The sequence below is a fragment of the Mya arenaria genome, chromosome 17 (assembly GCF_026914265.1).
Source record: "Mya arenaria isolate MELC-2E11 chromosome 17, ASM2691426v1".
Taxonomy (NCBI): domain Eukaryota; kingdom Metazoa; phylum Mollusca; class Bivalvia; order Myida; family Myidae; genus Mya; species Mya arenaria.
The window spans coordinates 640,930-656,188 of NC_069138.1; positions in this window are offsets into that span (position 1 = coordinate 640,930).

The following is a 15,259-nucleotide window of genomic DNA, read 5'->3' on the forward strand; positions in this document are numbered from 1 at the left end:
GTATATAGTTTTATTCTTTATTACATCATCATCATCATCATCATCATCATCATCATCATCGTCGTCGTCGTCGTCGTCGTCGTCGTCATCGCCCTCATCATCATCATCATCATCATCATCATCATAATCATCATAATCATCATCATCATCATCGTGCACTCGTCATCCTCAACTGACATGTCCGCATACCGGGGATGTTCGCATGATTTCTTCTACTATGCATGATTCCTTCTACTTTCCGTAATATTTTCCTACTTTGCACGATTTCTTCTACTTTCCATAATATCTTCCTACTTTGCACGATTTGTTCTATTTCGTCTGATTTCATAATCTTTGCAAGATTTCCTAAACTTTGCATGATTTCTTTCGTCGTTGCATGATTTCTTCTTTTTGCATGATTTATTCCTACGTTGCATGATTTCATGTTATTTGCAACAAAAGATTAAATTGGTGTGGCCTTGTTACATTTCTCTTGTGAATGTTAATTATTTATGCAATAATACATTGGCAACTTACTTGCAGTTAAGAATAACAAATACACATTTAAACACTATAATTTATTAACACTGTTATCTAAAAACATACCAGCTGCTTCTACTGATGTACCGGCATACATCCGGGGTTGTTTTCGATGATAATTGGCCGAGGAGTATTGAATGCGTTCGCGAATAGATTCTTCAATACAGGTTACTCTCCCACAAAGTAAGACCAAGTATGAAAAAAAGAAAAGAATTGATGCATAGCATCAAGTTGGTGCAATTAAATTAGAAGAAAAACGTGCATGTAGATAACCAAAAAAAGGTTATTATTTCAATGATAACATGTTAGGTATAGATAATTATGTTCGAAGGACATTATGGTTGATAATATTGTTACAATAGTTTAAGCCCGGAATTATAGATGTTCTGGTTTTCCCAAGCTAATCCTCCGGTACAAACATAGTTATTACAAAAATATACACACGTTACTTCGGAAACAAAAGAGTAATTGATCTGTTACATGAATTTCAATGGCATGAAATTCACCTTTTATTTGTACCGCCATGTTATGTGAATTCCTGGCTTTATATATTGTATTTGTTTTTTAGAACACATTTTACTCTTATGAGTAAATAGAACGTGGATAAAAAATACTAAACATTAAGAGGGAATTATCTGAAATTCATTCTTTCGGATGACATTTTCAAAACTAACAACTAAGCTTAATGTTATTTTTTCAAAACTCGCATCTTTTGCTGCTCGCAAACTGATATTACTGAGTATTAGGTTTAGAAACATAACGGATATTGTAATAGTACCATGTAACCTTCATTTATTTGGGGGAAAGGTTGTATTTAAAATCACAATTTTCAACAAAAAACAATAATCAGGGCCGTTATCATTTAAGGTTTCATTATCAATTAAAGTGTATTTTCACATTTTATCGTGCAACGTGGAAAATATCGAAAGCATTCTTCTTCAATTTATGAACTGGTCCCTTAGCTGGAGTAATATCTTGAGTAATATCAAATATAGTCGGCTGAGCGCCGACTAAAGAAGGGCGCCGACTAATAACCACACCAGTTAATAAAAGGACGACCGGCCGTCAATAATCTTCAATGCTGGAATTTTAGTACTTTAAGTGACACTCAACTTCAAAATCAATATATATACATGTATAACAAGCTAAAGATTTCAGTGATAAACCTTTAACTACTTACTAAATAATGCATTAACATTTTATGAAAACTATTAATTACTAATAACAAGAATGTAAACGTGTACTTAAAAGTAGAATACGAAGAAATATTAAATGATTGGTGAGTGGTATAAGAATTACTGTGATTAACTAATGTCTCATGAGGTAGAAATACGTATTATCTGCACCTTTCTTTCAAATTAAACGTGGTACCATTTATAACAACCATTGTTTTTGCCATTTATTCATCCTTTTTGGTAAATTGTATTAAATATGGTAAATCTTATTTGGGGGTAAGAGTACATCTTCAAATTTTCTTCGGTTATCGTTTCATTATTTATGCTACGATATGATTGTGTTAAACACCTTTTACATGAAATATACAAATAACATTCAGTACGTCTATGATGATATGTATATATAAATAAATATAGTAAACTTTCACGTGTCAGGTAAATAAAAAAACAAGAAAAAAAACACCAAACAAAAACACAGAATGAAACACGCACGCACGCACGCACGCACGCACGCACGCACGCACGCACGCACGCACACACACACCACAAAAAAAAAACCCAGACAAAACAAAGAGTAATAATTGTTTGTTACTTAAATGGAAACGAGGATGTAGCATTCAAAACCAAATTATCAAATTCATATAAAAATCCTTAAAACAACTATGAAATGCTTCTGTTATAGAACAACAGTAAGACATTCAATCATATATAGAATAAAGTGTTTTTGATAGTGAAGATGGGGTTGAAATTTCAAAACAGTGAAAAAAATCAATTTGATATTTTCTCTGTTTGAAACAGTGAAGTATTTTTTTAGTTCACAGATAAAACTCTATAAACCACCGGAAAGCATATAATAAAGAGTATTCTATATAGAGTAAAGTATACTTCATTTTGTGTTCATATACTCATCATACATCTTATTGCTGTTATGATACATTCGTATTAACTAGTTTGATAAGTGCATTGTACAATATTTTCAATAACTAGATTACCTTCAACATCTTTATTTCTTCCTTAAAGTGACTCGACATGAGATGATACAATAGCACGACAAATGAAAATTGTCAAAAACTTAAATGCGTGTTGACATGTTTTGGTGACCTCAAGTTAAAAGCAATGAGCACAAAGAAACCAGAGAATCTGTCATGATTTCACATTCAGTTTACTGATTTGTTTATTTGACCATCGTCATGATGTAAAAGGTCGAAATTAGAATTGATTTTTTTTTATCATTTACTGTTGTTGTTTTTTTCCACATTTTTCTAGGTTTTTGTAAATAAAATGATAGTTTTTGAAAAAAACGTATAAATACTTTATATTGTTTCATAAGTATTTCCTGAGTTTTGACGACGGGTACTTTATTGTCTTTAGTTTTGCCAGTATTGACAAATCGTGTTATCGAAAGGTATATTTACTGGTTTGCCGTTTCTCTGATATGAAAGACCAGCAAAGTCTATAATGGTGAGGGTGCCGATGAGGTGGACTTCTTGTTTTGGAGAACACTTACATCGGGTTCGCAAAGCTGGTAGATGGATGCCATTCTTTAACATAATGCCTTCAATTTTTTATTGTTTGTTAAACGAACCGCCAAGATTGAATAATATGTTCGTAGGAGGAGGAAATAAAATAAAAAATAAAATTTCAAAATCCTGTTTTATTTTTTGGTAGGAAATACAACATTAGTGAATAAGAAACTTATTGAAAAAGTAATACTTGAAAAACCAAACAGGGTTGAATCTTACAACCAGTGCTATATTAAATAGTAGGTTTCTTCCAATCACTGAACAATTACTGCCTGTTGTGTTCACAACACTAAATCTTAACATCAGTTCTACATTGTTCAGTATAATTAAGTTTTATTGAAATTATCACACGATAGTTTGTACTGACTAGATACTGTTCACAATCATAACACTGTTCACAATCATAACACTGTTCACAATCATAACACTGTTCACAATCATAACACTGTTCACAATCATAACACTGTTTACAATCATAACACTGTTCACAATCATAACACTGTTTACAATCATAACACTGTTCACAATCATAACACTGTTCACAATTATAACACTGTTTACAATCATAACACTGTTCACAATCATAACACTGTTCACAATCATAACACTGTTCACAATCATAACACTGTTCACAATCATAACACTGTTCACAATCATAACACTGTTTACAATCATAACACTGTTCACAATCATAACACTGTTTACAATCATAACACTGTTCACAATCATAACACTGTTCACAATTATAACACTGTTCACAATTATAACACTGTTTACAATCATAACACTGTTTACAATCATAACACTGTTCACAATCATAACACTGTTCACAATCATAACACTGTTCACAATCATAACACTGTTCACAATCATAACACTGTTCACAATCATAACACTGTTTACAATCATAACACTGTTCACAATCATAACACTGTTCACAATCATAACACTGTTCACAATTCAAACACTGTTTACAATCATAACACTGTTCACAATCATAACACTGTTTACAATCATAACACTGTTCACAATTCAAACACTGTTTACAATCATAACACTGTTCACAATCATAACACTGTTTACAATCATAACACTGTTCACAATCATAACACTGTTCACAATCATAACACTGTTCACAATCATAACACTGTTCACAATTCAAACACAAGTAAGCTCAATTGATTGAGTCCCAAAATGACTTTCAAACACTTTCAGACCAAACCATGAGTCTGTCTGAATTAGGCCACTGTTTTTATTGTTCGTTTGGGATTTTCATTTTTTTTCTGAAATAGCGTTTTATGAGCGGCGGGTTTGTTAAACGAACAATCAAAAACAGTGGCCTAAAGTGGCATTTTTTCAGCAGAATGCCAGTAACATCTCAATTTTAATGATTGCGGCATAATTAAGAACAAATTTTCCTTGTTTTCAATGCCTGCGTTAAACCTTTGATCCAGCTATAGGAAAACTTGACATTTATCATACGGCACCAAATAAATCGTCACAAATAAAGTAAAATGTATAAATGAGGATCGAGCGAAGTGATTAAAAGTAAAAATAAATGCGATGGTACTTTGTGACCGAAATTTTGTGTTTATTAAGATTGTATTGTATTTCAATGATTTTAATATTTCATTTAAAACCCCTTCAGCCTAGTCATTTCTCTGAATTACACGTGCCTTAATGCTCCTTGATGCTTCTTTTAGCTACTCAACGAGGGCAACGGAACTGCAATAGCGGGTATTGGCCGCGTTAAGATCATGACTCAAATGTGTGGTGCTTTTTTCCTTCCATACTCATGAACTGATTTCAATTCTTAAAATAAAAATGATTATAATAAAGTCGAAAAGAATTTTAGAATTTTACTTCGTACGCTGAATGTATCAGTCATCAAGTACTGTTGGGCTTTACTGAGAAATAAGATAAAAAAAATCAAAACTATCGAGGTTGTTTTCGATAGAATGCCGGTAAAAGTACGATACGAGAATTCGCAAACAAATTTTAAAACCAATTGCAACTTTCACTTCAGCAGAATTGAACGGAACCTCTTTATTTATCGCTCATTATGCAGTTTAGCAATCTTAAAAATCGCTGTATCAGTTATATTTTAGTAAAATAAATATTGGTAAGCATAATCGTTGAGGGCTGTGGAACACGGCTAGTTGAACCGGCCGCGGTTCGAAAATAAAAAGGATACTTCAGTGTATTATCGTATTTTATTTCACGAGAGTCATAGAAAAACATATTTTCACGTTCTGAAAGTTGATATTTTCACTCCTTATTTTGCAGTGAAAATATCAAATTGAGGTGTTATTTCACTGATAAAACTCCATATTTCATCAAAAAGCATGAAAGAAAGTATATTATTTTTGAGTGAGAAGAAATCCACTGAAGTGTGTATGAAAACAACAGCCAGCGAGAGAAGGCGTTCCAATACTTCCGGCAACAATGACCTTGACCTGATCACCTGCCTCAAGGTCAAGGATAGTCGGAACGGAACGGTGGTGCCAGAAATCCACGTTATTGTCCAGGAAGAGATAGCCGACCTGAACATTGTTTCTCGTGACATGTAGCCATATCTGAAAGAAATATTTAAAACAGAATAAAACCAAGTGTCAGTATTTGACCTCCATAGAACCAAACAATAATTAATACCACATATACAAGATAAATTGATCTCCATATGCAATACATTGTTTGAACGAGTTGTAAATGTCTTTTTCTACGCACGCACGCACGAACGCACTGACGCACGTAATTGCACATACACACGCACACACACACGCTAGCACACACACACACGCACACACACACATAAATCCTTTTTTATTCTCATTCTCTCTCTCTCTCTCTCTCTCTCTCTCTCTCTCTCTCTCTCTCTCACACCCAGGTTCAATCGCCCCGATTCTGAGTTCAAACAGCGAAAATTAGGTCTGTCAACCACGTCGATTTTAGTGAATTTAAAAATAGTGTCCGTATGTATTTGTACTAATCACGTGACTTCAACATGCTAAATATAACACTTTAAACTGGGAAACCATTACGCACAATTTCAAAACGAGTAAAACTCAGCTGAGACAGCGACTAAATATTCTTTTTATCATCTAAAATGATGAATTATCTGCTTCATACTATTTTGTATTGATAATTCTAGGCTTGTTTTGAGGAAATACTTAATTTGTCGATTTTGGAACTATCTGGTGTCTAGTCCCTTTAAGAGCAGCCTTTTGAACAAATGTAGTCTTTGACAACTCTGTTGTGATGCTATAGCTTTAGGCCTAAGCGCACAAATATGGACAAAATTTCAGGGGCGTAGCCAGCGTTATGCACTTACGCATGTGCGTAACATCAATTTAAAAAATGAAAGGTCGAGGGCTAAGCTAAAAATTGATATCAGAATAAAAGGAAGAGCTGCCAAAGTAAACATTGCTTCCCTGTGATAGATAGCTTTCTGAGTCGAAATCAATCACTTGGTAACTACAAAGTCGGCGGCCTCGAACATATTATTCCCTCCAAATACACCTCAGAGCTCAACATGTTCGTTCCATCTTCCATTGTTTTCAACTGGGTAGACCACCCGAACCCCCAACCGGCTACAGAGATATTACCCATTCCACACCCTTCCCCCCTTTTGTACGTAACATACGATAAAGCCTGGCTACACCTCTGACTATGGATTACACGATAACCGCAATCAATAAAGTAACAACAACAAAGGGTATCCAATGAGGCACAGTATTCAAAATCAGTGTTCTTATGAGATTTATTTAAACCCAAACAAACATATAGGGAAATTAATAACACTCATTTACAACATATTCGCCCTACCTCTGCTTTCCAATTGCTGTTTAACCGCTTCGATCTCCACTTCCAAGTCATGAAGTTTCTTTAACACTTTATAATCGTAATCAAACCTTGAGAGACATGTTCCAGGTTCTTGCGAGAGTGTGAATTGGAAAAGAAAATACAGATATAGATACACGCTTAGCATCATTGCTTAAGCTTGAATCCTTGTTTATACAGCTAACTATCAAGAATGTTAAATATTGAAGTTGTTATTGTACGAAATCCCCAGCCTAATATCATACTGTTTAATTTTTTAATTATTTCCACTATCTTAATTGCTTTTGTTTCAGTTTTATCCACTATCTTAATTAGGATAACCAACCATACAAATAACCCGTTCTGCAATCATAATTAATGAGTCAAAGCAAAATGACGACACACACACGTTCACAGACACTCACCGACACACACACGTCCACAGATAATCACCGACATACACACGTCCAAAGAAACTCACCGACACACACACGTCCACAGACACTCACCGACATACACACGTCCAAAGACACTCACCGACACACATACGTCCACAGACACTCACCGACACACACAGGTCCAAAGACACTCACCGACAAACACACGTCCACAGACACTCACCGACATACACACGTCCAAAGACACTCACCGACACACATACGTCCACAGACACACACCGACATACACACGTCCAAAGACACTCACCGACACACACACGTCCACAGACACACACCGACATACACACGTCCACAGACACTCACCAACACACGTTCATAGACACTCACCGACATACACACGTCCAAAGACACTCACCAACACACGTTCACAGACACTCACCGGCATACACACGTCCACAGATAATCACCGACATACACACGTCCAAAGACACTCACCGACACACACACGTTCACAGACACTCACCGACACACACACGTCCACACACACTCACCGACATACATACGTCCAAAGACACTCACCGACACACACACGTCCACAGATACTCACCGACATACACACGTCCACAGACACTCACCAACACACGTTCATAGACACTCACCGACATACACACGTCCAAAGACACTCACCAACACACGTTCATAGACACTCACCGACATACACACGTCCAAAGACACTCACCAACACACGTTCACAGACACTCACCGGCATACATATATTCACAGACACTCACAAACATGCACGTCCACAGACACTGACCGACATACACACGTTCACAGACACTCACAAACATGCACGTCCACCGACACTGACCGACATACATACGTCCACAGACACTCACCGACACACGTTCACAGACACTCACCGGCATACACACGTCCACAGACACTCACCGACATACACACGTCCACAGACACTCACCGACACGCACACGTTCATAGACACTCACAAACATGCACGTCCACCGACACTGACCGACATACACACGTGTCAACAGACACTCACCGACATACACACGTTCACAGACACTCACCGGCATACACACGTCCACAGACACTCACCGACATACACACGTCCACAGACACTCACCGACATACACACGTCCACAAACATTCACCGACACAAGTTCAGAGACACTCATCGACACACACACACGGTCACAGACACTTACCAACATACACGTCTACAGACACTCACCGACACGCACACGTTCATAGACACTCACCGACATAAACACATTCACAGACACTCACCGACATACACGTCCGCAGACACTCACCGACACACATACGTCCACTGAAACTTACCGACACACACACGTCCACAGACATTTACCGACATATACACGTCCAAAGACACTCACCGACACACACCACACCCGTCCACAGACACTCATCGACATACACACGTCCACAGACACTCACCAACACACGTTCATAGACACTCACCGACATACACACGTCCAAAGACACTCACCAACACACGTTCACAGACACTCACCGACATACACACGTCCAAAGACACTCACCAACACACGTTCACAGACACTCACCGACACACATACGTCCACAGACACTCACCGACACACACACGTTCACAGACACTCACCGACACACACACGTTCACAGACACTCACCAACACACGTTCACAGACACTCACCGACATACACACGTCGACAGACACTCACCGACACACACACGTTCACAGATACTCACCGACACACACACGTTCACAGACACTCACCGACACACACACATCCACAGACACTCACCGACACACACACGTTCACAGACACTCACCAACACACGTTCACAGACACTCACCAACACACACACGTTCACAGACACTCACCAACACACACACATCCACAGACACTCACCAACACACACACGTTCACAGACACTCACCGACACACACACGTTCACAGACACTCACCAACACACACACGTTCACAGACACTCACCAACACACGTTCACAGACACTCACCAACACACACACGTTCACAGACACTCACCAACACACACACGTTCACAGACACTCACCAACACACGTTCACAGACACTCACCGACACACACACGTTCACAGACACTCACCGACACACACACGTTCACAGACACTCACCGACACACACACGTTCACAGACACTCACCGACACACACACGTTCACAGACACTCACCGACACACACACATCCACAGACACTCACCGACATACATACGTTCACAGACACTCACCGACACACACACGTTCACAGACACTCACCGACACACACACGTTCACAGACACTCACCGACACACACACGTTCACAGACATTCACCGACACACACACGTTCACAGACACTCACCGACACACATACGTCCACAGACACTCACCGACACACATACGTTCACACACACTCACCGACACACATACGTCCACAGACACTCACCGACACACGTTCACAGACACTCACCGACACACACACGTTCACAGACACTCACCGACACACACACGTTCACAGACACTCACCGACACACACACGTCCACAGACACTCACCGACACACATACGTCCACAGACACTCACCGACACACACACGTTCACAGACACTCACCGACACACACACGTTCACAGACACTCACCGACACACACACGTTCACAGACACTCACCGACACACACACGTTCACAGACACTCACCGACACACACACATCCACAGACACTCACCGACACACACACGTTCACAGACACTCACCGACACACGTTCACAGACACTCACCGACACACACACGTTCACAGACACTCACCGACACACACACGTTCACAGACACTCACCGACACACACACGTTCACAGACACTCACCAACACACGTTCACAGACACTCACCGACACACACACGTTCACAGACACTCACCGACACACACACGTTCACAGACACTCACCGACACACACACGTTCACAGACACTCACCGACACACACACGTTCACACACACTCACCGACACACACACGTTCACAGACACTCACCGACACACACACGTTCACAGACACTCACCGACACACAGACGTCCACAGACACTCACCGACACACACACGGTCACTGACACTCACCGACACACACACGTTCACACACACTCACCGACACACACACGTTCACAGACACTCACCGACACACACACGTTCACAGACACTCACCGACACACACACGTTCACAGACACTCACCGACACACATACGTCCACAGACACTCACCGAAACACACACGTTCACACACACTCACCGACACACACACGTTCACACACACTCACCGACACACACACGTTCACAGACACTCACCGACACACACACGTTCACACACACTCACCGACACACACACGTTCACAGACACTCACCGACACACACACGTTCACAGACACTCACCGAAACACATACGTCCACAGACACTCACAGACACACGTTCACAGACACTCACCGACACACACACGTTCACACACACTCACCGACACACATACGTCCACAGACACTCACCGACACAAGTTCAGAGACACTCACCGACACACACACGTCCACAGACACTCACCGACACAAGTTCAGAGACACTCACCGACACACACACGTTCACACACACTCACCGACACACATACGTCCACAGACACTCACCGACACACATACGTCCACAGACACTCACCGACACACATACGTTCACAGGCACTCACCGACATACACACGTTCAGAGACACTAACCGACACACATACGTCCACAGACACTCACCGACACACATACGTTCACAGACACTCACCGACATACACACGTCCAAAGACACTCACCGACATACACACGTTCAGAGACACTCACCGACACACATACGTCCAAAGACACTCACCGATACACACACGTTCACACACACTCACCGACACACACACGTTCACAGACACTCACCGACATACACACGTCCAAAGACACTCACCGACACACACACGTTCAAAGACACTCACCGGCATACACACGTCCACAGACACTCACCGACATACACACGTCCAAAGACACTCACCGACACACACACGTTCACAGGCACTCACCGACATACACACGTTCAGAGACACTAACCGACACACATACGTCCAAAGACACTCACCGACACACATACGTTCACACACACTCACCGACATACACACGTTCACACACACTCACCGACATACACACGTTCACACACACTCACCGACACACATACGGTCACAGACACTCACCGACATACACACGTTCACACACACTCACCGACATACACACGTTCACACACACTCACCGACATACACACGTTCACACACACTCACCGACACACACACGTTCACAGACACTCACCGACACACACACGTTCACACACACTCACCGACATACACACGTTCACACACACTCACCGACATACATACGGTCACAGACACTCACCGACATACACACGTTCACACACACTCACCGACACACACACGTTCACACACACCCACCGACATACACACGTTCACACACACTCACCGACATACATACGTTCACACACACCCACCGACATACACACGTTCACACACACTCACCGACACACACACGTTCACACACACCCACCGACACACACACGTTCACACACACTCACCGACATACATACGGTCACAGACACTCAACGACACACACACGTTCACAGACACTCACCGACACACACACGTTCACACACACTCACCGACATACACACGTTCACAGACACTCACCGACACACACACGTTCACACACACCCACCGACATACACACGTTCACACACACTCACCGACACACACACGTTCACACACACTCACCGACATACACACGTTCACAGACACTCACCTACACACATACGTTCACAGACACTCACCGACACACACACGTTCACAGACACTCACCGACATACACACGTTCACAGACACTCACCGACACACACACGTTCACAGACACTCACCGACATACACACGTTCACAGACACTCACCGACACACACACGTTCACAGACACTCACCGACACACACACGTTCACACACACTCACCGACATACACACGTTCACACACACTCACCGACATACACACGTTCACACACACTCACCGACACACACACGTTCACAGACACTCACCGACATACATACGTCCAAAGACACTCACCGACACACACACGTTCACACACACTCACCGACATACACACGTTCACACACACTCACCGACACACACACGTTCACAGACACTCACCGACATACATACGTCCAAAGACACTCACCGACACACACACGTTCACACACACTCACCGACACACATACGTCCAAAGACACTCACCGACACACACACGTTCACACACACTCACCGACATACATACGTCCACAGACACTCACCGACACACATACGTCCACAGACACTCACCGACACACATACGTCCACAGACACTCACCGACACACACACGTTCACAGACACTCACCGACACACACACGTTCACAGACATTCACCGACACACACACGTTCACACACACTCACAGACACACACACGTTCACAGACACTCACCGACACACATACGTCCAAAGACACTCACCGACACACACACGTTCACAGACACTCACCGACACACACACGTTCACAGACATTCACCGACACACATACGTCCACAGACACTCACCGACACACATACGTCCACAGACACTCACCGACACACACACGTTCACAGACACTCACCGACACACACACGTTCACAGACACTCACCGACACACACACGTTCACAGACATTCACCGACACACACACGTTCACAGACACTCACCGACACACACAGGTTCACAGACACTCACCGACACACACACGTTCACAGACACTCACCGACACACACACGTTCACAGACACTCACCGACACACACACGTTCACAGACATTCACCGACACACATACGTCCACAGACACTCACCGACACACATACGTCCACAGACACTCACCGACACACACACGTCCAAAGACACTCACCGACACACACACGTTCACAGACACTCACCGACACACACACGTTCACAGACATTCACCGACACACATACGTCCACAGACACTCACAGACACACATACGTCCACAGACACTCACCGACACACATACGTCCACAGACACTCACCGACACACACACGTTCACAGACACTCACCGACACACACACGTTCACAGACATTCACCGACACACACAGGTCCACAGACACTCACCGACACACACACGTTCACAGACACTCACCGACACACGTTCACAGACACTCACCAACACACACACGTTCACAGACACTCACCGACACACACACGTTCACAGACATTCACCGACACACGCACGTTCACAGACACTCACAGACACACAAACGTCCACAGACACTCACCGACACACATACGTCCAAAGACACTCACCGACACACACACGTTCACACACACTCACCGACATACATACGTCCACAGACACTCACCGACACACATACGTCCACAGACACTCACCGACACACATACGTCCACAGACACTCACCGACACACACACGTTCACAGACACTCACCGACACACACACGTTCACAGAAATTCACCGACACACATACGTCCACAGACACTCACCGACACACACACGTTCACAGACACTCACCGACACACATACGTCCACAGACACTCACCGACATACACACGTTCACACACACTCACCGACATACACACGGTCACTGACACTCACCGAAACACATACGTCCACAGACACTCACAGACACACGTTCACAGACACTCACCGACACACACACGTTCACAGACACTCACCGACACACACACGTTCACACACACTCACCGACACACACACGTTCACAGACACTCACCGACACACGCACGTTCACAGACACTCACCGACACACGCACGTTCACACACACTCACCGACACACGCACGTTCACACACACTCACCGACACACGCACGTTCACACACACTCACCGACACACGCACGTTCACACACACTCACCGACACACACACGTTCACAGACACTCATCGACACACACCCGTTCACAGACACTCACCGACACACACACGTTCACAGACACTCACCGACATACACACGTCCACAGACACTCACCGACATACACACGTTCACAGACACTCACCGACACACACACGTTCACAGACACTCACCGACATACACACGTCCACAGACACTCACCGATCCACACACGTTCACAGACACTCACCGACACACACCCGTTCACAGACACTCATCGACATACACACGTCCACAGACACTCACCGAAACACATACGTCCACAGACACTCACAGACACACGTTCACAGACACTCACCGACACACATACGTTCACACACACTCACCGACACACACACGTTCACAGACACTCACCGACACACGCACGTTCACAGACACTCACCGACACACGCACGTTCACACACACTCACCGACACACGCACGTTCACACACACTCACCGACACACACACGTTCACACACACTCACCGACACACACACGTTCACACACACTCACCGACACACGTACGTTCACAGACACTCACCGACACACGCACGTTCACACACACTCACCGACATACACGTTCACACACACTCACCGACACACGCACGTTCACACACACTCACCGACACACGCACGTTCACACACACTCACCGACACACATACGTTCACACACACTCACCGACACACACACGTTCACAGACACTCACAGACACACGTTCACAGACACTCACCGACACACACACGTTCACAGACACTCACC